The following is a 26,102-nucleotide window of genomic DNA, read 5'->3' on the forward strand; positions in this document are numbered from 1 at the left end:
GGTAAATGAATATGGCTTTAGATTCATCTGTATTCAATTGCAAGAGGTGCAATGTTTCTGGGGTGTCCCTACTCCTAATGTCGGCTTCTAATCAGAGGATCTCCCTTTCGACTGCCTCAAACTCTTTGGAATTTTATTTCCTAACTCCCACTATGAGAGAGAGGGCTGTCCCTCTAATAACCGATTTGAATGCTTCCCAGAGTGGTTGGGTGGAGTCAACGGAGAAAAGTTCTCCTGAAAGTAACAGTCAATTGCCTTCAGCAGGTCTTTGTGAACATTGGGGTTCCGCAAGTACCAGGGGTTGATGGGCGCCACCATGTCAATCCGCTGGTCCCCTAGAACCATCCTGGCCCACACAGGGGAGTGGTCGCATATGCTGTGTGCAAAGTGACGAACCTCGTGCATGTGCATGAGTTGAGAGGCAGGCAGGAGTGAATATTCAATGCGGGAAGAGCTATGGTGAGCACCCGAGAAAAAGGTATATTGCAAGTTCCCTCGGTGAAACGCCCTCCAACCGTCCGAGAGGCCGAATGTCTCCAGGAGCCAACTACTTGAGGGTCCCATTGCATGGGGGGTTGACGGTCCACTGTACCAGATGCCACATCATTAAAGTTGCCTCCCACCAGCAGCAGGCCCTCCGGGAGGGAGAGGAGCTGAGTGCCCAGATCCGTGAATGTTTGACTTTGCAGTCCAGGCGGGACACCCACCGACACTAGAGTAAACGATTTACCCTGCCATTGTCCCGTGATTGTGACATACCTCCTGCGTTCATCAGTGTGGAAGGCTGAACCGAAAACGGGAAGGAGTTTTTAGCCATGAGTCCCACTCCCCTAGACCCAGAGGTGAAGCCCGAGTGGGCCAGGAGTCTGTACCCCCATCTTTTTAGGGCTTTACACATATTACTGACAATATGTGATTCCTGGAGGAAGACTAAATCTTGGGAGTGTCGTTTTTTGTATTGCAGGAGAATAGTACATTTTACCTAGTCCCCCAGCCCGTTTACATTTCAACTTATTAAGGTGAAGCTTTTGTCCCAGTTCGTACCCATGATGGAGGATCATATGGGAGTCCTTCTCCCCAAGCCATATTGATCAGTGATGCCGAAGAAACAACAATTAACAACCCATTTCCTCCAACGTGCAACCAAACACCCCCCTCCCTGCCCCCCTGCACCCCGGGCATTAACCCGCCCAATAAAGAAACTGTGCAGAGTGCCTGTCGCCCCAAATAAATTTACAAACAGTAGCCAAGTGCAAGGAAGAAAGCTCCTATCCCCAGACCCTCCACCCACCCCCTAAAAAAGAAGGGAAGAAAAGACAAAAATTAAAAACTAGTCCACAAAGGGGTGACTGCCAGGATTTAACAGTCAAGTATAAGAAGTCATCAGACCCAGCGTGCATAGTTCCGCATGGAAGCACAGCAGGCAGAACCCGGGGCCTAAGTAATCAGCATGCACATGAACCCCAAGGTAGGCCTAATCAAAATAAGGTCTGGCATGGTGAGTAGTGCCAGTAAATTCAAGAATCAGCGTGGGTTGTGTTCCCCGGCATCTCTCCAGCCCTCCAGCCAGCCTGCCACCGTTTCCGGATGCTCAAAGAACTAGGCCTTTCCATTTGCCTCAACCCGCAGTCGGTGGGGAAGAGCATAGCATACTTTAGCCCTCTGTCTCTCAGAGTCTTTTTGATGGCCAAAAATGTCTGTCGTTGCTTCTGTATGGCCTGCGTAAAATCTGGGAAAAAGGTAACAGTGGAATTCTCATACTTGAGAGGTGGTGAGCTTCTGGCACTCTGTAATATCACATCCCCCTCTCTGAAGTACAGGAGTCTTGCCAAAATTGGACTAAGGGGGCCCGGTCTTTGGGCGTCCCCCCGGGACTCTGTGGGCCCTCTCGACCACAAAGAACTTCGAAAGGCCCTTCGAATTAAGGTGATTGAGCACGAGGTCCTCGACAAACAGGTCTGGAGTCTGCCCCGCCGACTTCTCCGGTACACCTAGGATGCGAACGTTGTTTCGCCGAGAACGCCCCTCGTAGTCATCTAGCTTGTCTTCAGCATATTTCTTAAAGGTTTGGAGGACCTGAACTTTGTTTTGGAGTTGTGAAACGTCAACTACCAGACTTTTTGTGGTTACCTCCAGCTGCTTGACTTTTTCATGCATTTTGGTGAGGTCCACCCTGATCAAAGTCATTTCAACTGTGATGGCGTCAGTGTGTTGTTCCATGGAGGTTCTCACCCCCGCAATAGCCTCTATAAAGTCCCTCAGGGTACGTTCGGGGGTTTCACTCTCTGACCCACCTGCAGATCCCTTGGGCAGGTATATTTATCCAGCTTGCTTTGCTGTGTCACCTTAGGGTCCTTGCCGCCCTACATCATGTCCGTATCAAAGATTTCCAGGCCGCCCAGTATCTCTCTCTACTTCGAGGGCCCCTGACAACCCCTTCACAGGATGTCTTGCCAAGTTCAAATGGGGACAGGGCCCCACCCTGGCAGTGAGATTCTCACCCCCAAGGAGCCGGAGGCACCGCAGATCAGGAACAAGGCCTCACCCTCAAGTCCCTCAGGGTCACACCACCGCCGGGTAGTTAAAGGCGCCTGCCCCCTCTGGATCAACTGTCTCCCACTGCCAGTGCCGTCTGTTTGGAGGGGGGGTGGATTATAAAGTTGCAGGGCGGCACGAGTCGCACCAGTGCTCCCCCCAGGGCAGACGGACTCACCATCACAGGATTCAGGCACTACTGACTCTCGGGAGAAGGAGCGGTCACCTCCGCAGTTGCTTTCAGTCGGTCGACGTCTCGCGGACCGGGTCGCAAGCCGCAGTGTAGATTAGTGGCGCACCCTCACGTCGGCGCGGCCGCAGCGCTCCAAAAATCCCTCTGGGTCGCGGCCTCAGGGTACAGAAATGCCCCAGGCTGCGGCAGGCTGCGCTCCGTCAGTCCGAGTTCGGCTGGACTAGAAAGCGGGTCAGCAGGGTCCCAGTCACTTTAGGTGGCAGTCCCCAACTTCGGGACGCGGATAAATGTGGCAGTTCGATGGGTTTTGGTCAGAGGGTCCGGAGCTGTCCTAAAACACGGCCATCACGCTGTTGTGCCTAACCATGCCCCCCTTCAGTGTTTTTATTGCCCTGGGCTGGTCACAGAGAACTCCCAATATTGTAAACAGTGTTCACAGTGCACGCTTGTGCATTCCAGGAGGGTCCCTTCTGCACCCTTTCAACCATTGTCAATAATCAATGTAATATTCCACTGCCTAGGTATAGATCTAGTAGGACCCCTCTGGCCGAGGACATAGGCAAGTACTGGTAGCTGTAAACTGTTGGGCCTAGCCATTGTTGCAGGTTCACTCTCCCACATGTTTGCTTCTGTTGCTGATTACATGTTTGTGGCATTAGGACTTGCTGTACTTTTTCGCTGCTAACTAGTGCTAAAGTATTTGTCCCTAGTAAATGGTACTACTTATAACCAGTGTCTGTAAATTAAATGCTACTAGGATACCTACATCACTCCAAGTGCCACCCATTAAAGTGGCACTTTAAAACATGTCTCAGGCCTGCCACTTCAGCTTGTGGTCTTAAACTGCCAATTCCACCAGGCACAATTAACCTATTGCCGGGCATAAACCTTCCTTTTTAAGTCTTCTAAGTCATTCCTAAGGTAGGCCCTAAAAGCTCCTAGAGCAGAATACGTGGTAGTTAGATATGTGGGTTTAACTTTTACATGCCCTGGCAGTGAAAACCCCCTAGAGTCTTTTCTCACTGTTGTAGGGCCTACCTTTCCAATAGACTAACACTGGGTTGCCTTATTACATTTAATATATGCTAACTTTAGGTTGGGAACAGGTAGAGAAATACCTCTCAGACACTTTTGAACTGTAATTTAAAATCCTATTTAATGTTAATGTCAGATTGTAAATTAAAATTAAAAACTATTCACTTTTAGAAAGTTGCCATTTTTGTTTCCAAATCAACTGTGTCTTTCTGTCAACAGGCTGGGTCATGGGACTCTAATGTTATGGGTTGTGTATTGCTCTCAGACAGGGGGAAAAAGGAAGGCGGGTGAGGACAGGATGGGCCATTGTGACAGGATGGCTGGGGAGTAGCTGTACCCAGCTCCACTTATACTCAAAGGGATTTGCTTACAGCATACACAAAGGAACCTTACAGCAGGCTCCCTTGATTTTGTCATCCTGGATGGTTTAAAACTAGGCTCACAAAGGAGGAAGGGAGGGACAAAGGGGGCATTCCCCACTCCATATGCAGCCCCTGGGTATAAAAGTTGGCAATCTCAGACCCCAAACCAGATCACTTCTGGACCTGTGGAAGACTTAGAAAGAATGGCTGCCCTACTGCCCTGGTATAATAAAAACTGCCCTGCTGCATGAGGAGGGAAGTCCGGACCTGCTCCCTCTAAGCCAGGACCCCCAGAGTAACACCAAAGGCTAGCTGGCTCACCTCGTGTGGGAGCTACAGGAACACAATCTGTTCCAGAGACCGCCCTTGCAACTGCCCAGCTGACCAGCAACAACTGGACTTGCATGAGCCCTGCTGCTGGCATTTGAAGGAGAGAGTCTTAATCCCCAAAAGAAACCCCCAAGTCCTGGGCCCTTGGCTAGAGTCATAGTGTACTCCTCCAACACAACTGAAGGTTTCATTGGAACTAACACAGTGTGATGCAACCCAATGCTGAACCTCGCAGCGCAGCACCTCTGAACTCTTGATCAGTGGCTCCATTGGAACCAATGCAGCATGACACAATTGGATGCAGTACCTTGCAACGTAGCACCTCACTGCTCCTGACCGGCGGCTTCACTGGAACTGATCCAGCGTAGTGCAGACCAACACAGGACCTCTCATCTCAACACCAAGGACACAAAGGTACAAATCCCAATGGACCAAACTTGGTCCTGTGCCCCGTTCCATTGTGTGTGGGGTGAACTTGTGACTTTGTCCAGGTCCAGCATGATCAGATACCCTCAGTTGGCGCTTTCTGCTTCTTGGTGCTATTTTTACAAAAAAATGTCAAACTTGTACCTCTAGTTCTATTGATTGGATTTTGATGGTTATAGTATCATTTTTTTTTTTTTTAAATAAAAAATTATTCTATTTTCTAAATTCATTTGGGATTTATCTTGCATTGTGTTTTCATTTGACTACTGTTTGTGTACTGCATAAATGCTTTACACATTGCCTCTAAGTTAAGCCTGACTATTTTTGTGCCAAGCTACCAGAAGGTTAAGCACAGGTTCATTTAGTGACTTTTGTGGTTCACCCTGACATGAATTGTGGTTGATACCTGAGTGGTGCTTCACGCCTCTCAACCACTATCCCAATTTCTCATATAGTCTGCCAGAAGATATCTGGAGGCCTTCTCGTTATAATGCACATCCATTGCTCACCTTTAAAACAATGTGATGTCGTCCTTTGCCTATAGACTGCACGTCTAAGTTAATTGCTCAGATATGTAACATACTGAATATTCAAGTCAAATTGAGACATCTCTATATTATCTACAGACAGATAGGCTTTTGGAACAGTACAATCAAATAATATAGCAATTGCTGAGGAACGTTTTGGGACCAGACACCCAGGACCAGGACACTTTGTTGTCCTTTTTTCCCTGCAGCATTTTCAGTCTCTATGAGATTTGGGGCCAGATGTAGGTGGCCAATTACCGGTCGGTAACGGCCGAATTCGGCCGTTACCGACCGGTAATTGGATTTTGAGATGTAGGGCATGCATTTACAGAATCTGTATTTTACTGATTCTGTATTTACCGATTCGGTAAAATTACCGAATCGGTAAATACAGACTCGGTAAAATACCGAATCTGTAAATGCAGATGTAGCTGGCACATGTCAGAGTGCCACAGGGCTTTAAGAATCGGTATTTTACCACCCAATCCAATTGGGTGGTAAAATACTGAATCCAGGTGGGCATGCACATGTGTGCATGCACACCTGTGCCATGTGACACACAGACATGCCCTTAGGGCATGTCTGTGTGCCACATGGCGCACATGCCTATTTTTGGGGTGCCAGAGGGTGTCAAAGTGACACCCCCTGCACCCTTGCTAAAATCGGTATTTACCGATTCTGTAATTACAGAATCGGTATTGCCCATTGATTCCTATGGGCTGCAAGGCCCATAGGAATCAATGGGCAATACCGAATCAGTATTTACAGAATCGGTAAATACCGAATCTTAACGATTCGGTATTTACCGAATCTGAAATACCTACATCTCCCCCCCCTCTATTTTACCACCTCTTAAATACCGATTCGGTATGAATCGGTATTTATGAGGTGGTAAATTAAAATTACCTACATCTGGCCCATAGTCCCTTAAAACTGTTGTTTGTGTGTCCTCTGTAAACTCTACTGGGTCTGGCCTGGAAATTGTGGAGATAGAGGCTGTAACCACTGTCTCCAAGCAGTCCATCAGACCATAGCCGAGAATATAAAAAAAATGGATTGGTGGGAGAAATTCTACAACCAGGTAACAGGTGTAATTGGCCTATAATCAGGTGATCAAGTGCCTTGCACTGCTACCTACCACAGAAGAAAAAACGACTTTTCAAATTCACAGTCTGTATAAGGTAATAAAGGTTTTTAGTCCCATCACACGCCGAGTTGCCCTTGTGGATCACTGTTTTCTTCACAACTGGATCATGTAAAACTCCCAAAACCGTGGGCAGAGGCTCTCACATATATGGGCAGATTTTCAAAGAGTTTGCCCTGGCTCTTGCATGATGCCAGGTGCCGCAAACCTCACACAAATTTTCAGATGGGCGCAAGTAAGTATTTGCGCCATATTTTAAAGTTAGCGTGATGCACAAACGGTTTTGCGTCACTCTGCGCCAAAGTCGATTTAATGTATGCAGAGTGGGTGTGTCAGGGTGTTACCCACCTAAAAAGCTCCTAAACCCTGTTGGCACATGTATTTATAAGAGTCATGCGAGACAGCACAAAAAACATTTGCGCAGAAAAAAATAGGGTGGGTACAAAACAGGCGCAAAGAGAGCTGGAGCCATTTACTGGGAGATCTACCAGCAGCAGCACAACAAATATCTACTGGCTGTGGCAACCATGGAGATTGTTATTGTCCGTCACCATCAGTGGATAGTTGCCTTGGTGAAAAACAAAACACAGAGGAAGGAAAGAATCTACAAGCATAGAATATCCACATGGAGATACTGGTAGCTGGATCCTCTTCTGACTGCTGCATTACAGGAATGGGTTGTGGGGCAAGGTTCTCTGCCATTTCTTGTGTTTGGTCTTCCACCAAAATATGTTGCATCCTTTTGCGCTGTTTTGCGCTTTTTTTTAAGGATGTGCATGACTCACATGCTTTTTGCGCTGTGACACAATACTATTTTTGCACATGCGCTAGTTCGCGATGCCTCGCATTGTAAAAATGACACAGAACTATTTACTTTCACTCACACAGCCCTAACGTTTTCTGGCGCAGTGCGAAGTCTACTCGACCTTTGAAAATCTGCCCCATAGTCTGATGGGGATGGTGAAAGACAAAACCAGTGACAATGACAAGATGTTTCCATTATGAGTTTTACACAGAGATGGCTAAATCTAAATTTGCACCCTATGAAAAAACTGGTATATACCTCTGAATTATGATAGTAGGATAAGCGTTTTCCAGTCTTAGCAGAAAAACCCATATCATTGAACACGCCATTGAAACTAAACATGGGGCTGAAATACAGATCTGATCCATGTTAGAAGCATGAAGACAAGGAGCCAGGAAATAAACTATGTTAGACCTAAAGATCATAGGATCATATGAGAGCAAATGGTCCTTTCCAATGTGCTTATTCCTAAACCTTATGGGTCGATCGCATTTTTTTACAGGTTTTTCCGTCATGCGAATAACATCTCTACTTTCGGCAGTTGTCCCATACCACAGGTAGGGAAAACATTGAAGAAGCCTGAAAACTGCATTCAACAAAATTAACGGTCAGTTAATCTAAATTGTCCTTGCTTAGCATGGTAGTTGGATCTTTTCAGCCTGGATTTTATATCTACGTTGACGCGCTGCTTGCGCAGCCTTGATCTCTAATTCACATTTCTGTGCTTCAGCAAGTGCTACAGGCTTGCAGACTCTGAACCAACATGAGCCATCTTTGGTCATACCTTCCCAAAAAGCAGTACGGTACACCACATTTTCCTGAACACAGTACCTGTATAGCCTGTTCTCACTCCCCCAATAAAATACTATTGTGGCGTTTCTCAAATAGTCATGATTACGATTCCATAGAAGATGGTGTTTTCTGGTTCCCCTGAATACCATACTCATGATAGACTTCTGTTTTGTAATTGCTAAATCTGTATCAATGATATTGATTGTGCTTGTACATGCTTGAATGTTTTCACCGGTAGCATTTGTTTGTAATCAATCAATCAGGGAATTTGTAAACACACTACTCACTCGTTAGGGTCTCAAGGTGCTGGGGAGTGGTCAGCAGGGCTGTTCAGCCGAAGAGCCAGGTCTTGAGAGTCTTCCTGAAGGTGTTCAGGGAGGGGGGGCATCTGCTGTGTTTAGAAGCTCGTTCCAGGTCTTGGCCGTCATGTGGGGTTACCTCATTATTTAAAGCATGTGAGCCCCCTAACCAAAGGCCCTACTCTAAAAGGCGCTCGGGCAATGATTAAATGTCCAAAACAAACAGCACTGTTAATTTGTATATTAAATACAACACACCAGCACATGGTTTTGATTCATTGTGTAAAAAACGGATTCGAATTTTTATTGAAAAATCTTCTCATGACGTAAACCTTAGGTGCATTATTGCTATACAGCTAGAGAGGTTCCTGTGGAAGACATGACAACAGTATTTGGTTGAGGAAGGAGCCCTCTATTAACAGCACCTGGGGCAAGCATACCATGTCCGCAAGGGACAAAGACACAAACCCCCATGTCACTAAAACAGGGAAGAAGGGAGGGAGTCTATATGAAGGTGGTAGAGTCAGACATGTCTCCGTCCCCTATCCAACAACCCAAACTACGACCCCCTTCTTTTTCCCCATGGACCAATCACCTTGAGACTTCCCTGGGACAAGGCAGGATTTCCCTCCAAGGCTCAGCAAGTAAGATGAGCAGCAAAGGATAAAAGAGACGCAGATATGAACTACCGGCAGTTCCCTGGTGGCAGTTTCTCATCTTTTCCATAGTCAAGTGAGTTTGGCAAGGCCATCCAGGACATAGAGCCCCCAGGTGGCTGGCAGGGAAGAGGAGGATGGAGGATGAGAAGAAGCAAGACCAATTCCCTGACAGTAGTTCCTATTAACTACTACAGCAACCAAGAACAAGTACCAAGGATGACCTCTCCCAAAAGGTAAACTCCTAGAGAACGTCTCACTGAGATAACACAACACAAAGACAGACCCAACCTGGGAAGACACTTCTACTCTTCTCCAAATGCATGGTTAAAAAACCTAGCGAAGCATCCCTTATTTTCATCTTGAAATCATAATGGTATTAGCTGAGTTTGAAAGCCCTAAGATTACACTTCTTATCTGACTGTAACAGTGAAAATAAATCAAACCCATAACATAACCTGACTGTGGCCACTTCATCCTTACACACACTTCACATTAGATTCTAGTTGTTCTGTCACAATTACATCTCTTTTTCCCCAGTAGTTTCCTGATTTGTCACAGCCTCATAAATCCAGGACACTTCTACCACTTGTACTGTTACATTTCATTTATGCCAGTCGGTTGTACACAGGCCTTTCACGGTACATGGTAGTAGTCTATCAGAGGCTTTAGAATGGGCAGCTCACCTTTTGACTTGGCTCAACTGTAGAAAGCTAAGGCCATGTAAAGATAATCAATGAGCCTATCTTTCTGTGGTCAAAGGTTTTCTTGCTTTACATTTTTGGCTATTCTTCATTGGATCTATCTCATCCTTGCCAAAGGCCGCAATGAATTTGTAGTGTTGGAGCACTACTTAAGACCATCGAAGAACCAAAAAAAATGAAAAATGTTCTTGGCTCTTATGGGCACGATTAGGAGAATTTATGGACTGTGTATAGCTAATCAATTGGGTAATTGAGAATGGCATCCTCTTCCTCCTTCAGTACCAACCAGATCCAGCTTCTACGTATGTTATCAATTAGTTTTTTTTAAATGCACTAGTACTAAAACAGGAAAGAGTGTGTAAAGTACATTCCGACAGTACATCGTCCCTAGCCCTGTAGCCTGTCCTTTCTGTTGTGGACAGGACAAATGAACCTTTAGAAAGGATCAGAAGCCATTACTCATGCTGAAACAGTATTAGTCATGATTGTGCAGGTCCAATGCAGAGTACATGCAATACCAACAGACAGACAGGTTTTGGACAGCATGTCTTACTGAGTTCAACCCAGTGTCATTGCACCAAGAAGACTTAAGGGCAACAAAGCTCTTATAATACAGAATAACAGCACAACTTTTGATGCGTCACGCTTAAATTGTATTTTAATTGATGCATGTTATATGACTGATAGTTAACACAAAAGTGTGCTCATGACCATCTGAAAATACAAAGATGCACTGTTTTTGGATTTATGCCTACCTTCTTATGCTGCAAAATGCATTGAGGCAGCCAGATAATATTATTGTAGTATAAAATAAACAATGACAAAGCTAAAAGCTTTGGTTGTGGCACAGTTCAATGCTTTGAGATACATGTCAGAAGAAGATAGGTCAGAGGAGGAGTGAGGGTTTCAGGGAATGGGCACAGAGTGTAATACAAGTTGAGAAATCGGGCTGAAATATAGGGCGGATGCAGGAACAAGCCACTGTAAAAGGGGGGAAAGAGGGGTTATCAAAGATGTAAGCTATCGGTAGGGGGTGATGGCCCATGAGGAGATAAGCTGATGGTATTGAGCAAGGGCATGGTGGATGATGGCTGATTAGCACAGGCACATTTTCAATGATGGAAATTAGCTGATCAAGCAGAGGAAGATAAAGCTTAAACCTTGACCCATTGGAGCTTCATATGGATGTATTCACCATGCATAAGAAAAGCTTGGACAACAACTGACAGATAATTAATGTATTTGCAAGAAACAGTTCAGGGCTTGGGGTCGTCTGTCACTTAGGGATGCTTGAATGTTCAAGCAGGCCATGAACAGCCAATATAGAATGGATAGGTTCCAGTTCATTCAGTTCATCACCTTTAGATATTGTATGCTACTGGTGCAGGCATCAAATCATGGGCCACCTCGGCCCAAGTGATAAATTCCATGGTGGAAGGGTTACCCCAGAATAGCCTTTCTGCCAGATGGGGATAAATGGGGGGAAATTGCACGTTTCAGGCTGCCTGTCCTCTAAGAAAGGTAGAGGCAATCAGCACAGGACCAGGACCACCAGGGCCTGTGTGAAATATGCGGGTTATAGAAGATGCACAGATGAATTCTGTCCAAGCACTACATGGGAACATTAGTGTTTTTTGTATGTGGGAGACATTTATGATTCCCCATGGCCAAAATGGTGAGTGTCATGCATTTTAATTCTGTTATAAACAGGTTTGGCTGAATGGAGAATTAATGTTTTCAGTTCTTTAAAAATAAATACATAGGAAGTACAAACAGCAACCGAGAGTGGGCTGTGGTCAGCCCCATTCAAACACTGGCTTTCACATGCTTCTCATGGTTTACCATTACTTAGATGGGTTACCCCGGAAGGCCAAGGCATTTTGTGGGTTGTTACATTGTCGCCATTTATGTTTCTATCAGGTTTTGCTAATTGAACATCAAGTATTCCTTTTATTAGACTGCAGATATGGCATAACAGTTGAGTGCCAGTGTGTGTTAGTTCATGTATTTACTTCAAGGGCACAATGACATTTTAATTGCTTATTTATCATTGTTTTGTTGAAGTGGTTGCTCTTTGGATGTCTCAGCCAGTCAGAACGACACAGTGTTATTCACTAATTGCCCATGTCATTCATTTGTTTTACTTTGCTGTCATGGTAACATGTTGAAGTTAATTTTTTTGTTCACAATGTAAAGATGCAGATGTGCATAGACTTTTTTTAAGATACAACAGATACTCACTATTTTATATGTTCTACCCTTGCAACATTGTTAACATGCAACCCATATACTTGTCTACTTGTCTACATAACCAAAACTACTAAACATTAATTACTAATAGGTCTTCAGCAATTTGCTTTGCACACACACACCTTACACTCTTCATTAACTAACACAAACCGTATTTGAATATACTAAACAGCCATCCTCCTCCTCAATTTTTGGCCCAAACACTCTTCAAATCAATGTACTCTCAGCCTGTCACATCTAACATCCTTGCATTGATACTCAAGATACACCAAATATGGATCACTTTCAAATGACAAAAAATGTCTCTTTTACTAATATATGAATATACATACATATTTGTCGTATTGTATGATACTACAATATCTATCAACGGTGCTTAATTTACCATTTTTGATGTACCAATTTTTCACCAAATAGTACTTCACCCACAATACAATATTCCTTTAACTGGAGGTCAATAAAATATGTACTATTGTGTTTCACAATAGTTGTATCTATTATTAGAGAATTTTGATGCCCCAGTGCTGTTTGAGCACTATAGAAAGAAAAGTCAACAGTATTATGATTGGCTGCTCCCTCATCGTTGTCCCTGCATGGTCCACACTTTTAGTTTTATCAATGTAAATTGAACTCTTTACAGTGCTTAATTTGTGATGGAATGAGTGCCACTGTCCGAAGTTCTGCTCAGAAGCTCAGTGGCGTAGGTAGAACGTTTGCGCCCGTGGCGGTCCCTGAGTTTGCCATGCCATGACGGCTGCAGGTAGGAGCGCGGGGGGATGCTGGTGATCCCTGCGTTTGCCACCCGCGACGGCTGCAGGTAAGAGCGGGGGCTGCCGCCCCTAAAACGTGTGCCACCCATGGCGGACTGCACCCTGACGCCCTTGCTACACCAGTGCAGAAGCCTGTGGCCAGTGCAACTAAATGTTGATGCACCGAAAACCAAGGCTCTGTAGCAGTGTTAGAAGTGGGCGGGATCGGAAGGGCACGGCGTGCCCCTACTTTTAAAAATGATGTGAGTCCGTTCCCCTACTTCTTTGTTTTAAAAAAGCGTATTGGGACTGCAGGATTAGCCCTGCTTTAAAAGTACAACATTAGTTTTGAGCCTGTGTGGTGCACCGTGCACATCAAAGAAGGCCTCTGCAGTAACCTCCTCCCCTTCCCCACTGTGTCTTGGGGCTGCAAAGTGACCTTGAATGGGCCATCAGTCTGAGCATTGGCTTGAAAACGGCTGCCTCTGAGGGCCCTGCGGCTGCCGTGAGCCCGTGATTCACACCTCAATGAGGAAGGAGGATGCCTGCCCCCACTGTGACCATCAGAGTACTTTGGTGGTGCCGCCCTTGACGCTTCACTGAGGGCTTTGTGGATCGCTGTAAATCTGCTTTCCAGCCAGCCAGCCAGAACTGAACAAGCATTGACAATGCTTGTTCAGTTCTGGCTGGCTGGCTGGAAAGCAGATTTACAGCGATCCACAAGAATGCTACTGGGATATGGCACATAGATGGGTCACTCACTGTGCACAGCCATGAGCTTGGTTTTTATACTGGCCGGGAAAGAGTAGAACTTATTCAATTTGCAAGCTAAGGTAATGAGCATGTGCTGTAGGGCCAAAAGTGAACCAACTGAAACAGTGAAAGGTCAGTCGGACCTCCAAACGTCACCAAATAGATGTACTGATGAAGAAATCTGATACAGAAAACTGGAAACAGTGTGCCATCTGGGCTAATATCATTAATCTAGAAACAAACTAGTGGCAAGTAAATGACTGGATGACTAGCTGTATTTATTTGCATGCAGCAGACAAGTAGTCAGCACTGAACAGCACAGTAAAAAAACAATACCAAACAAGCATTAATAATACAAATGCAATAGGTTTTGCCTTTTATTAAGTTAAAGCCATTTGCTTTGCTATACATTACCATTAGCAAAGCAAATGGCTTTAACTTAATCAAAGGCGAAATCTATTGCATTTTCAGGTTTGGGACATATTAGCTTCACAAAAACTTTAATTGATCACAAAAGATACTGATCCTTGCAGTTTCTCTCAGAGTGTAAAAGCATAGGCGTGCACTGGCCATACACTTATCAGGTGAATCGCATAATACCTGTACTTGCGGTTTGTGTTTTTACAGAGTGGGAGGTTAGAGGAAACCGAGGCCTCTGTACATAGAATTATCTGTTTCACAAACATCAGAGATCGCACTGTACCATGCCATGCTGTAGCACAGAGCAGGAGAGGTCTTACTTTACCCACCCCATGTTTTGGCAAAATTTACAATCATCATAAAATCTTTAGTTTGTCAATCAAAGCGAACGACAAATTACAACCTACATTAAAAGCGAGTATATACATATATATATATATATATATATATATATATATATATATATATATATATATATTGCACAGATTAGAGTAAGATAAAAACATCATAAAATGAAAGATTAAGAACAGAATTATTATCCATCATCAACTAAAGTGACCTATTGCCTCTCGCACCTCACTGTAAATTGGCCATCAGGTCCCCTGCAACCGGGTCCTTCAACCATCCATGAGGGACATGAATGCTGTATGGTGCTTCTTTCTGCTTGTATAGAGGATATTTGTATGGGTCGTTTATGATACAGTTGCTCCCAGCCATGCTGGAATCCATTTAGTATTTGCTACAAGTGGTACCTAAGATGAAGAGATGGAGCGAAGCCAGACAGCAGATGTGAATTCTAGGGCTCTTCCAGGGCAGTGCGGTGATCCTTTGTACTGGAACAAACTTGTGGGTGTGGAAGAGGAGACAGAGAAACCCTTGAAACTGGATTGTTAACCACATACCCTTCCCTGGCCTATTGTTTGCTCGAAAGGGCACTACCCACAGGTTATCAGAACTCTTGCTTACCCTCACCTTCCTGCTAATATCTTGGGATAAAGATCTTGGTTGAATCAGTCTGAGTGAAATAACCAAAGGGACAGAACTGGCAAGAACTACTCACAGTGCTGACTGTTGAAATGCATAACTACTTCATAGTATAAAGATGGACCACAAACTTCCAACCACTGTGCAAGGTGCCAATGCACTTTGAAGGCAGGGCCAGAGAATGTTCCCTGCAACAGTGTGAGCCCGGATGTAGTGTGCCAGCGAGGCTCACTAAATAATGAAAGATAACAGTCAGATATCAGATTTCTATAAATCGGGACACTTGTATAGTGTGCTTCAGTGCTTAATTTGAGCAGGTTGTTTCCAGTGTTCGGAACCGGCACTTAATTGTCAACACCGGCACTTGTGACAGTCTGCCACAAGGTGACGCCGACTGACTAATTTAAAGATGATCAAAACAACAGATGATTGTTAAGTCGCTATACACTAAAAATTACTATTTCCTCCACCCACTCCATTCCTTTAGCTTTGGGGGCCTGGAATTGTCTAAATTGTTTTTTTGTAGAAGTTGTGTTGTTACTATCATTGGCAGCATGGCTGATTATATGATTCCAGGAAAAGAAGAGCTCCAAAACATATGACGTCTATTTGAGAAAGGAGAGCAGAAATGGTTAGAAAAAGGGAGGAGAAGTGTCAATGAAAGAAACTGCATGGCTCGGAGACAAATGTCTTATGATTCCATTTATAAGCGTATTTTGGAAAATTCTGTGATTGGAAATATGTCCCAAATTGTAAATGAATTAATTATAAACAACTTATATATTAAACCTCAAATAAATATGTTTATTGATTGTTTGAATTAAATAACTTTATAAGCTGTAACTGGTCAGTAAAATGCCAAGCGTACTAAAAATTGGTATGTTTAGCTATTTCTAGCCACACCTCTGACTCCGCCCACTAATCCTATCCTCTGTTTACTCCCACCCCCTGATTCTCCGCCCACAGTTCCCCTACTTTTTTTTCCCTACTTCGACCACTGCTCTGTAGACTTAAAACTACCTGGTGCCTCTTTAACACAGTAACAGACACCCCTTTATCTCAATCTTGCGGGTTTCTGCTTTCTTGCTTTGTGACAGTTTTTCAGTCTTTCTCCTCATCCATGTGTCCTCTTTGTTTGTTTTTCCCTCTGTAAATGTTTGATGCAGAAAGTATAGGTGCTGGCTCCCAAAAAAGAGTGCCAGCACTCTGTCCATACCCGGGCAATCACCAGCTCAAATTGAGCCCTGCTTTATGTTGGTGGGATTGCAATGGTAATGGGAAGTTATGCAGAGTGCTTCAGCAAATATATCAATTTGGTTTGTTGCCATTATGGCTATTTTGTCACACAGAAACATGGAAATTGTCATGCTTCGGGTTCATCCATCTGCATATATTCACAGTGAGTATATAAAGAAATGATAATCTTTCTAATATCAAAATTAAAATGAAACATATCAAGCAATGCTGTTGCATTGGGGAAATTAGCTGTTTAACATTTTCAGCATCTGTGATTGGTCAACAAATATTAGAACGAGCAGAATGGAAGAGAAGTGCCAATGCAGTTTGTTATGAAAACTATGAAAATACAACTTGCATTGGGAAAAATCATTGTAAATGATAGTTTTCCTTGAGGGCATGCAAAGTAGGGACGCCATGTACAGGTTTTCCTTTGTTAGCTCTGGCACTGCCTTTGTAATTGAAAAATAATTTTAGATTGTGGTGGGCTGGGCAGTTGTGCAGCACAAACCAGGCAATAAGAGCTGCAGAGCCCTTCAAATAGGATGTGTGGCAAAGCATGCGAGGAAATAGCCAGGCAGATATTGTAAGTAATGCGTGTAAAGGATAGGGCATAAGGCAATTTCAGTATAAGGGGCACTGGCATCTCAATCACATTAAGCCATGTGAAGATGCTTCGGCGGGTGAAGGCATGACGATGGAGGGGCTCGTTGAAGAGCAGAGTTGTAATTTCTGGCTTTGATTGAGGAAAAGGAGCTAGATGAATTCAAAATCAACTTCAGGCACACCCACCTAGTCTGAGAGCCTTTTAAGAAGTATGTCATGATCCCCTGATTCATCGACTGTGGGAATATGGAGTAGGATCAGGGCTTCCTGTTGTTTTTCATTTACAGCAGGGCTCTTCAAAGTTGGTCCTGGATGGTCGGATCCATGCTAGATCTTAAAGATAATGACATTTATCTAAATGGGGACATGCCAAAAATCTGGCAAGGATCCAACCCTGGAAAGCCCTGATCTACAGTGAAGTGCATTTCCTCTTAGAATTTAGCTCTATTCCTCACATGGGCTGGAATCTTGATGGCTATTAATGGTTTGTGCTGCATTGCTCCATATAGTAGTGTCATTGCTTTTTCAATTATCTTTCCAGGTTTTACCTGCAGTTTGCCATTAGTGTCACTGATGATTTGGAGTTCCTTTGAATTTTTTTTATCATTTATTTTGGTGAACGCTGTGGCAAATACGGATTGCCATGTGTTGGGACGGAAAGGTACTCTGCATTTTAGGAGATGTGTGCCCCTTCCCTGAGTGCCCAACTTTATGCTGATTTTTTGGGTCATAGGCGAACATGGATCATGCATGTGTGTCATGACACAGGCCTGTCTCATGGATTGCGATCTTGTTGGACCGGAAGGGGCACCCAAAGTGATACACTCATAATGGTGGAGGCTCTCTCCTTCACAGGGAGTTAAGGAGAACAGGCGTGTATTGATCAGAAGTAGTGAAGAAGACCTTTTTACCCTGTGTCACTGGAGTGAGACCTACAACACACACCTTTTTTAAAAAAATCAGCTGCTGTGTGCTTCACTCATCCTTGGCCTACAAGGGGGATTATGTTATTGCATTTGAATGTCGTGCCTCTTTGCAGGTGTAGAATTAGAAATAAAATACTACTTTTTCTCATCAAAGTAAGTATTTGGCTGGACATTGGTTTATTGTTTGTACTGTTTTCATTTAATGAGCCATGTTCCCTGACCTGTATCTACATCCCCCCAAAGGGAGCCTTGACTGCTTGACCACAGCTACCACTAATAGTCAAGTGCAGAAGGGGTACTTGGCCCAGTTGTTCAGGACCCATAGTAGGTCGGTCCCTGGAACATCAGGAGTAAAATGCTTTAACCACCACAGTTGGGCCCGGTAGCACTGGTGTGCCCCATGGCCCTCTGAAAGGAGTTCTGACACCATGAATAAAGGGTCATGCAAATTTTTACTAATGGATATATCTGTGAAGAGAGAGGCAGAAATTATTTACAGTCTATTGATTTGAATGATTTGTGGTCTTGGATGTGTTTCTAGATGTGTTACGGTAACCAGACTGGTCTTTGAATGGTCTGAAGATGCTGAAGTGTAATAGTTAACAAACACTTTCTTTGGGTGGTGGTTTGACATTTGAACATATAACTAGACTTGTTGAGTGTTGCTAATTTTCACGTGCCAAGCACCAGATCGCACAACCCTATTCTTTGATGTATCTAAGGGGTATATGACAAGAACCCAGTCTGGTCCAGTGACTAACTGACATAGGTTCCTTGATCACGACTAAATAGGAAGGTACTATGAATCTATTATGTGCATTTGTTGCAAGATTCCCTTCATAAAATTGTAGGTTTTACAATTGAAGCAGCCTGCAGGCTAACGTTTCTTCCGGCCATACACCAACTATCATTAGACACAGCCATTGAAAGTTCACTACCAGAATAAAAACATATGTACTAAGTAGTTTAGAACAGTAATGGAAAGCTATCAGTTCCTCACCTGGTACAGACCCTAGATGGCATCTATATGTACATATTGTGTGTGTTTACAAAGAATATGTCTCTCTTGAATTGGTTCATCTTACTGAATGTGAAAAATGTTCTCATTTTTATTTCTTGTTTTTCAGCTGAATCTTTCTACTATTGTTTTCATTTTCAGATGCCCTTATTTTATTTCTACTGTATGGGTTATGTTTGTGGGCTAAGTATACCTTCTTAATCATATGAGCTCTTTTTCCGAACAGCAAATTAACCCCTACCCAAAAGTTGCAACGTGTCACCTAATACCCTACTACCTTCCTCCATTGTCCATTATGAAGACCCCAACAGTCTCAGTGATGTGCATTTTACTGCTATTTCGCATATTTTTTTTAAATGGTCCTTGTTAAAAAAAAATGAAGTAGGAAATACTCAATAAATCCCTGGATATCGCAATCATGACAAAATTCATTCAAACCTTTAGTAATTGACCTTATGATACACATTCTCTCATCCCTTATCAGTCAGTCAGTCATAAACTTTAATTCGATAAAAATAAATCATAAAAGTCAGAACAACGTACAAGGGAATGAGAACAGAGGGTATCCAACATACATTTAAAAAAAAATATTTGACTAGATTTAAAATAATCACCCTAAAATGTCATGATATTACAATAAATACCTTAAAAACACTTAATCCCACCCTAACAACACTACTGTCGGCAGAACCACCCTTCATTGATCACCATTAGGGGCAGCATCATACAATAAAGTGCATAGTGCTAGATTGTTGGTATAAGCCTACAAAACATAGGCGTGAACATTTACCCAGTCGTTCTTGCTTTCCAACGGATCACCCATACCCAGCCCAGGAACTTTGCAACAGCGATGACTAGGGGACCTTCCATAGATGTTTTTAAGATCCTGAATGCCTCGCTGCTGGACCTGGTCCCCATGTTTGAACAGATAGGTTTCAACCATCGGGACCTGGGTTCATGGTACAATGGGCAGGCAAAACAAATGTGTGGCACTGATTCCTTCTTATCATCACAAAAGGTACAGTTATTATTGGAAGCGCAACATTTGTTGATAAAAGCATTTGTGGGAATCGAGCCCACCCTAAACTGATGATACAGTTTCCTGTCTCTGGGGGTGGTGATCCCAGTAACCCTCATAGGAAGCCTCATGCTTGCTGTCAAGAAACGATTTAGACAGAGAGGGGTTAATGTTGGCTGAGAACCGCTTCATGACTACCATGTTCCAGTACGCTGCCTTTAACTCGGTTTTAGATGAAAATGTACTTTTGGCAGGTGCTGTCCAGAGGCGGCTCATCCCCATCTTACTAAGTATATTTTTAACACACCGTAGCCACAGAATTTCCCGGAGACGTCCAGTTCTCTAACTTCTAACAGGGCCAATGCATAGTGTGATAGCTCGGGTGTCACCCAAAACCTCCTCTAGTAGGCGACTGACCTATAGTGTACCACGTCTCTAACCGAATGGCAACCAAGATCCAAATAGAGGGGTAGTAGCGGGGTAGACTGTGGGAGGCCAATTATGGACCTCAAAAATGTATTCTGCGTTAACACCAGAGGGTCCAGTTTGGCATAATCCCACAATTCTGCCCAATATAGGATCAAGATTAAAAACAAAAGTGGTTCTGTTGGGTAGCGGCAAGAATTGCTTTGAAAGAAGGCTATATCAGCTCATTAAACAATAAAGTAAACCTCTCTGAAAACAACTGAAGTTCAAAAACTTTTATATAATAAAAGACACAATCACAATACACAGGAATTACTTCATTTACTACTAAAACATGTGATGAGTGACTGTTGGTGAACAAAGTGACTAGTGCATTACATTTAGTGACATGTATATACAAATTTATACAAGGGGGGGGGTTCTTTTGTTGGAAGGCCAGAGTTTTGAGTTAATGCTCCAAGGAAACAGGTGGTTACTGTGCAAGTTCCTGGAGGTATCTTGACCAATATTGAGCGTCGACGTTTCGACCCTGGTGCGCCCCAGTCGGTGGTCACGGCGGGTCTTTATCAAGACAGGGGGGGTGCATTGGGGTCTGGTAGAGCAGGAGGAGTTATCACAACCTGGAGGGGAGCCGGTGGGTCAACCCCGAATGTTAAGATCTGTAGGCAGTGGATCCGAGTGCGATCACTGTGAAGTCAGAGCGCCGTCTGAGCTGTCAGTAAGGTGCTCGAGCGTCAGTTGCTAGGGATCGAGGCGCCAATTTTGGAGGTATAAATGTGTAGCACAGGAGTAATTGGTTTGGTGTGTGATAATCTCTGCTCCTTCAGCAGAGCACCTGACAGTTGTACGTGCTTAACAGTGAGCAGGTCTATTTGGGGCTTCCAGCTAAATTTTTTATCAATTGTAACCCCTAAATACAAAAAGGTCTCTGTTTGCTCTAACGTTCCCCCCTTCATTTTGACAGCACCCACAGTATTCTTATTGTTTTGTAGGACCATATATTCTAGTTTTATCCACATTAACAACGAGATCATGATCCTCACAAAACTCCTCAAACCTCGTGAGGGCACTTTGGAGGTCCTGTCTTGTCTTAGAAAGAATAAGGGTGTTGTCGGCAAACATTAATAGGGGGATCTTAGATTCAGCCAGGGATGGTGCATCCATAGGAAAGTTCTCAAAGTACTGCACTACCCCATTAATATATATTAAAAAGAGAGTGGGTGCTAGCACGCACCCTTAACAGCCATGGCCTTATTAATGTCTCATTCCATTTTCTGGCTAGAATATCTTAAGATTAAAGAATTTTTTGGGAAACTTTAGTTTATCTTAACATCTTTCTACAAACCAATAAAAAGCAAACCTTGCTGAAGTTCACACAAAAATTCATTCCCATGTATTTTTGAATGAACTCAAACTTGAGCACTTATATATTGAAATAGAGCTAAGTGACAGTGGAAACAAGGACAAATGCCTCTTTTCCACACTCTGAGACCACTCTCTTGCTAGTTGGCAATGCCCTGTCTCGCGTACGTATGCCAGATAGTTAGTGATAAACCAGTGAATAGTAATAGAGCACTATTGGCTTGCCTATATCTCCTTGATTCAGTGGTCACATCTTTTGAAAAAGAGCTATGCAGATGTGTGGTACATGTCTCGTTAGTGTATCTTTTTCACTGTACATTCTACTGGGTGTTTCCCCTATTTTTCTCACTGACTATATCATTTAGGTTGCTTTGCTTAATTCTTCAAAGCAGGTTATAAAATCAGATGTATACAAGTGGTGAAATGTATCTGATTTTATATTGGTAAATTCAAACTAACAGGAGCGGCTACTAATGACTGTATCTCTCATTTTTTTCACTTTAGTATGTCAAGGTTTCAACCTCATAGGCGGTAGGTCTGCCGGTCTTCATCAGAACAAAAAGTTAACAGTTGCACTGAAAGGCCTCTAAGGAAATGACCAAAGTGCAGATCAGCATGTGTTTGACAGTGTCTCTAGTTTTGTGAGTATGTCAACCGAAGTGAATCAGGGATTGGGTGTGGAACTGAGTGAATCCACCTAATGCACTTTTATAAATCTCATAGCCCATATTCACAAAAATCGCCAGCAGTTTTTTGTCATACACAGTGTTGTCCTATTTTGTTTTACCATCGAAAATCTTTTAGAGCTGAGTGTCTTTGACAAGTTCATGCTTAAAACGATACCACTTTCAGATGACAGATTTGTTTGCAGCTTTTCTTCCAAGTCAGGTAAACTACACAGTGTATATTCACCCTCACACATTTACACACATACGTCTGCTTTTCCTAAATATGAAGTAACGGTCCTTGAGCAAGGGATTCTGGGTGGAGTTGAATATTGGGGGGCTGCTGCATCTTTCCAATATATTATTTTTCCTCAGAATAGTAACAAATAGTGCACAAAAAGCGCACCCTGTGATATTTCACTGGGTGTTTTTTTGAGATCTTAAAATGGGGATGTCATAGATACTGGATGTAGAAAACTCATTTTTCATGCAATAAAAACAATTCCCACGTATGCTTTAACTATCTGTAGCCATGATCGCTCCCATTTTATAAACCCCTACATTTAATGCTATTTTTTTATTTGAAAGTACCCCTTCCACACAAACGATATATCAAGTTGAAAAAAAAAAAAATCTCGACATGAAACAAGTATGAATTCTGGAGGGTGTCAGGTGACAAAATAACTACCCCTGCGGTACTCCTCTCACAGAACCGTCCCACATAAAGCACAACAGCAACAAAACTGAGATGTACATTTTGTGCTGCGCCGCCACGAAGAAGGGATTTATTTTAAACTCTTTCTGTTAGAACCGTCGGTTAAACTCTATGGACTTCTCGGGTGAACCTAACAGCCTAATTGTTATGTTTATATTTGTTTTTATTTTAATTCCTAATCTTCTTATTGGCAGATGGTCTTCATGACAAGGTGACCTGAGGCTAACAGGTCTAGTGAGATAACTTCTTGACCTGCAGCAGGTAAAACCAGGCGCCATCTGTTAGTTCTAGCACTGTGCTTTCTTCTTCTGCCCCATTGTATGCACAGCCTGTTGTTAACAGGCCCCCTTTTCAAACATTGTACAGGCAGGAGAATATTTATTTTACTTCTCTGTCTCTTATTTACCACGTCCAACGCCTGGGTTTTAATTAACCCTCGCAGAATGAGACTCCAAACCAACACATATGTAGAAAATATAATCCATAACTTGCATTAGTTCCGATATTGCATGTCAGCTCTACATGAAGGTAGCTCAGTGGCGTAGCACAAAATATTGCCCCCCTCCCAGGTCATTAGTGGCCCCGAGAATCCCACACTTCTTGAGTCTGAATGGGGGGTCCCTGAAGCTGAAACATTGATCTAAAACAAGTTATGCATTCACAAAAAAAAAACAAGTCAATTTGTCGCGTCCGAAGCAAATATTACATTCTACCGTACCTAGAAAAATTGGAAACGTTGACCTCTGCAATTGCAAATCACGTACGCTGTTGCGAACCGGATTGGATCAAAAAAGCACACCCAAACCATAAAGAAATATGGTGGAAATGGGATTCAGAAGCAAATTATCATTTCGTGTTCCCCGGCCCCAAGGCAACGCTGCGTGACCACAGCTCAAAAAACACGCAGTGACAAAACCACTTTAAATCACCTGCTGTGTCACGAGAAGGCAGACTTACCTGAGCAATTCCAGAGATCTCCACCCGAAAATGTCCTCGTTGATTATGGTGGATTTGCGACGTGTCACTCTGCTTATTCTGTAATCATCCTATCAAACTCCAAAGGTTCATTGGCCCAGGGGTGGTTTACAATCCCCGCGGGTTAAACTTTAACTGGCTCTATCTCCTCGCTCAGCGCAGCCTTTGACCAGATAGTTGGGCTACACGCACGAGGCGGCATCAGGGCAAACCGCATTTGTTTACAAAATGCAGGCAGCAAGTAAGGGAGGCAGGTTTATGTTGGGAAGCGTAAGCCCACGAGAACTGAACACCAATTTACGATGACTTTATTGTCATTGGGCCTTGGTTTATTTTAAAACCTTTTACTGAAAACGATTATTTTGTGTTTTTATTGGCCAGGTTTCTGATTGTAGTGGTGAACTGCTGCCTGCATGGCGTGCACCTGCTAAACACACAACTCATCTGCCAGGGGGATTGGGAACTAACGTTGCAAATGTTTAATTTGCTCCTCTCTGAAATGTTACATTAACTCGCCAACCGCTCCATCCGATTGACCTGTCTTTGCAATGACCCGGTCAAAATTTCCTGAATCGTCAGAAAGTGATTTTATCTCCTATGGTGCTTCAAGGAATGCGTGACAAAGCGATCAGCGCGGATTGTGATATTTTAATCGGTATTATGGCCTGCAAAATGACAACTGTCTGATTGGAAAGAAAAATATGTTTGCCCACTCTTTTACTGCAGTAGCAGGGTGTTATGGAGAAAATTATTTAAAGCTATGCAGAATGAGCCTGAAACAGGCCTTGACAAGCCTGTCACAGACTGACATGCCAGCCACACAAGCCAATGCCTTGTGTCTCTGGTTTCATGAGTTGGTGCATTCGTAAATAGGAATGATTTCTTGTTAATAGGAGCAGACCTTAAGGCTGTTAGTGCTGGTAGCTCCAAGACTGTGGGTATGTTTCTTGTTCAGACCAGAATAGGCATCAGCATAGGGACAATTGCCCTTCCCATGGTTTTGAAACCCAAGACATGGGAATCTGGACAGTTAAATAACATCATACGGTCCTAGCTTTCAGCAGTTCATTAGCTTCGGTCCAATCGTGGTTTCCTTACACTGTCCCTATACAGGCCCAAACATTTCCTTTTATAATTGTAAAGCGCCCCTAAGGTAGGCCCAAGTTTGCCCTATGGGTAGGGTGCAGTGTGTGTGTGAAAGGTAGAAGTTGTGCTGGTGTGTTTTACATGTCCTAATAGTGAAATGCTACCAATTTCGGTTTTCACTATGGCAAGGGCTATCTCTCTCATAGGTTATCATTGGAACTGCCTTTTACCATACTAAAAGTGTAACCTTTAATTGGGAATAGATAGAGATTTGGAGTTTGAGTTCTCCGAACTTCGAATTTAAAAACACATCTTTCTGTGAAGGTGGTTTTTAAATTGTGTGTTTGAAAATGCCACTTTTAGAAAGTGATGGCCTTTACACACACAGGATAATAGTGGGTTTCCTGACCGGAGGTTGAAAAATACGAAAAATACGTGGAACATAGAGAGACGCTGCAGCCCAAATTGAAAACGGCGCGCACGCCAGGTATGCCTCGCCGAGAAGTGAATGCCTTTGTTAGACTTGATTAAATTAAATTGGACAATTCTAAGAACTGTACTGTCGTTTGCAGGCTGACGCGCAGAATAGATAGAGAGACGCTGCAGCCTGAAGTTGAAACCGGCGAGTACGCCAGGTATGCCTTTTCTAGTGTTGAACTCCTTCTCTAGTTTTATTTTATCGGATACAAACTTTGAAGTAATGCACTGTCATTTTCTAGGTAGATAAAGTATCGTGGTGAACAGAGAAAAACAACTCTGAGGGTCCTCATAAGATCCCCCACAGAAACCCTGAGGTATGCCGAGTTTAAGTTCGAGCGATTTTGTTTGTATTTGAACTGAGGCATAGGTTACATCTTGCCCTCACTTACCCACAGGTCCAAGCAACTCCAGTTGAAAGTAAATAAAGTACCTGCGGACCGGCGGCTGCTGGGACAAAGGTAAAAAGCGTGACATTAGAGTACTTAGTTGAGAAGCAGACGGAATATGGATACAAAAGTAAAAACACTTTGTTTTATATATTTTTAGAAAAATTCAAGAGACCGAGCCCTGAGGAGAACTCGACAATTGAATATACCGAGTTCGAAACGCGTCGGCACACAGAAAA

General features: G+C 43.4%; 1 protein-coding gene across 2 annotated transcripts in view; it reads right to left on the reverse strand.

Annotated features, from left to right (window-relative positions):
- Positions 1-24,005, reverse strand: part of A1CF (APOBEC1 complementation factor) — a 238,756-nt gene extending 214,751 nt beyond the window's left edge. For both annotated transcript variants that reach the window (XM_078642914.1, XM_078642913.1), the window contains exon 1: positions 23,894-24,005. The gene's annotated coding sequence lies outside the window, so the exon portion shown is untranslated. The remainder of the gene's footprint in view (positions 1-23,893) is intronic.
- Between the last annotated feature and the right edge of the window lie 2,097 nt (positions 24,006-26,102).

This window comes from Lissotriton helveticus, chromosome 5_1, assembly GCF_964261635.1.
Source record: "Lissotriton helveticus chromosome 5_1, aLisHel1.1, whole genome shotgun sequence".
NCBI lineage: Eukaryota > Metazoa > Chordata > Amphibia > Caudata > Salamandridae > Lissotriton > Lissotriton helveticus.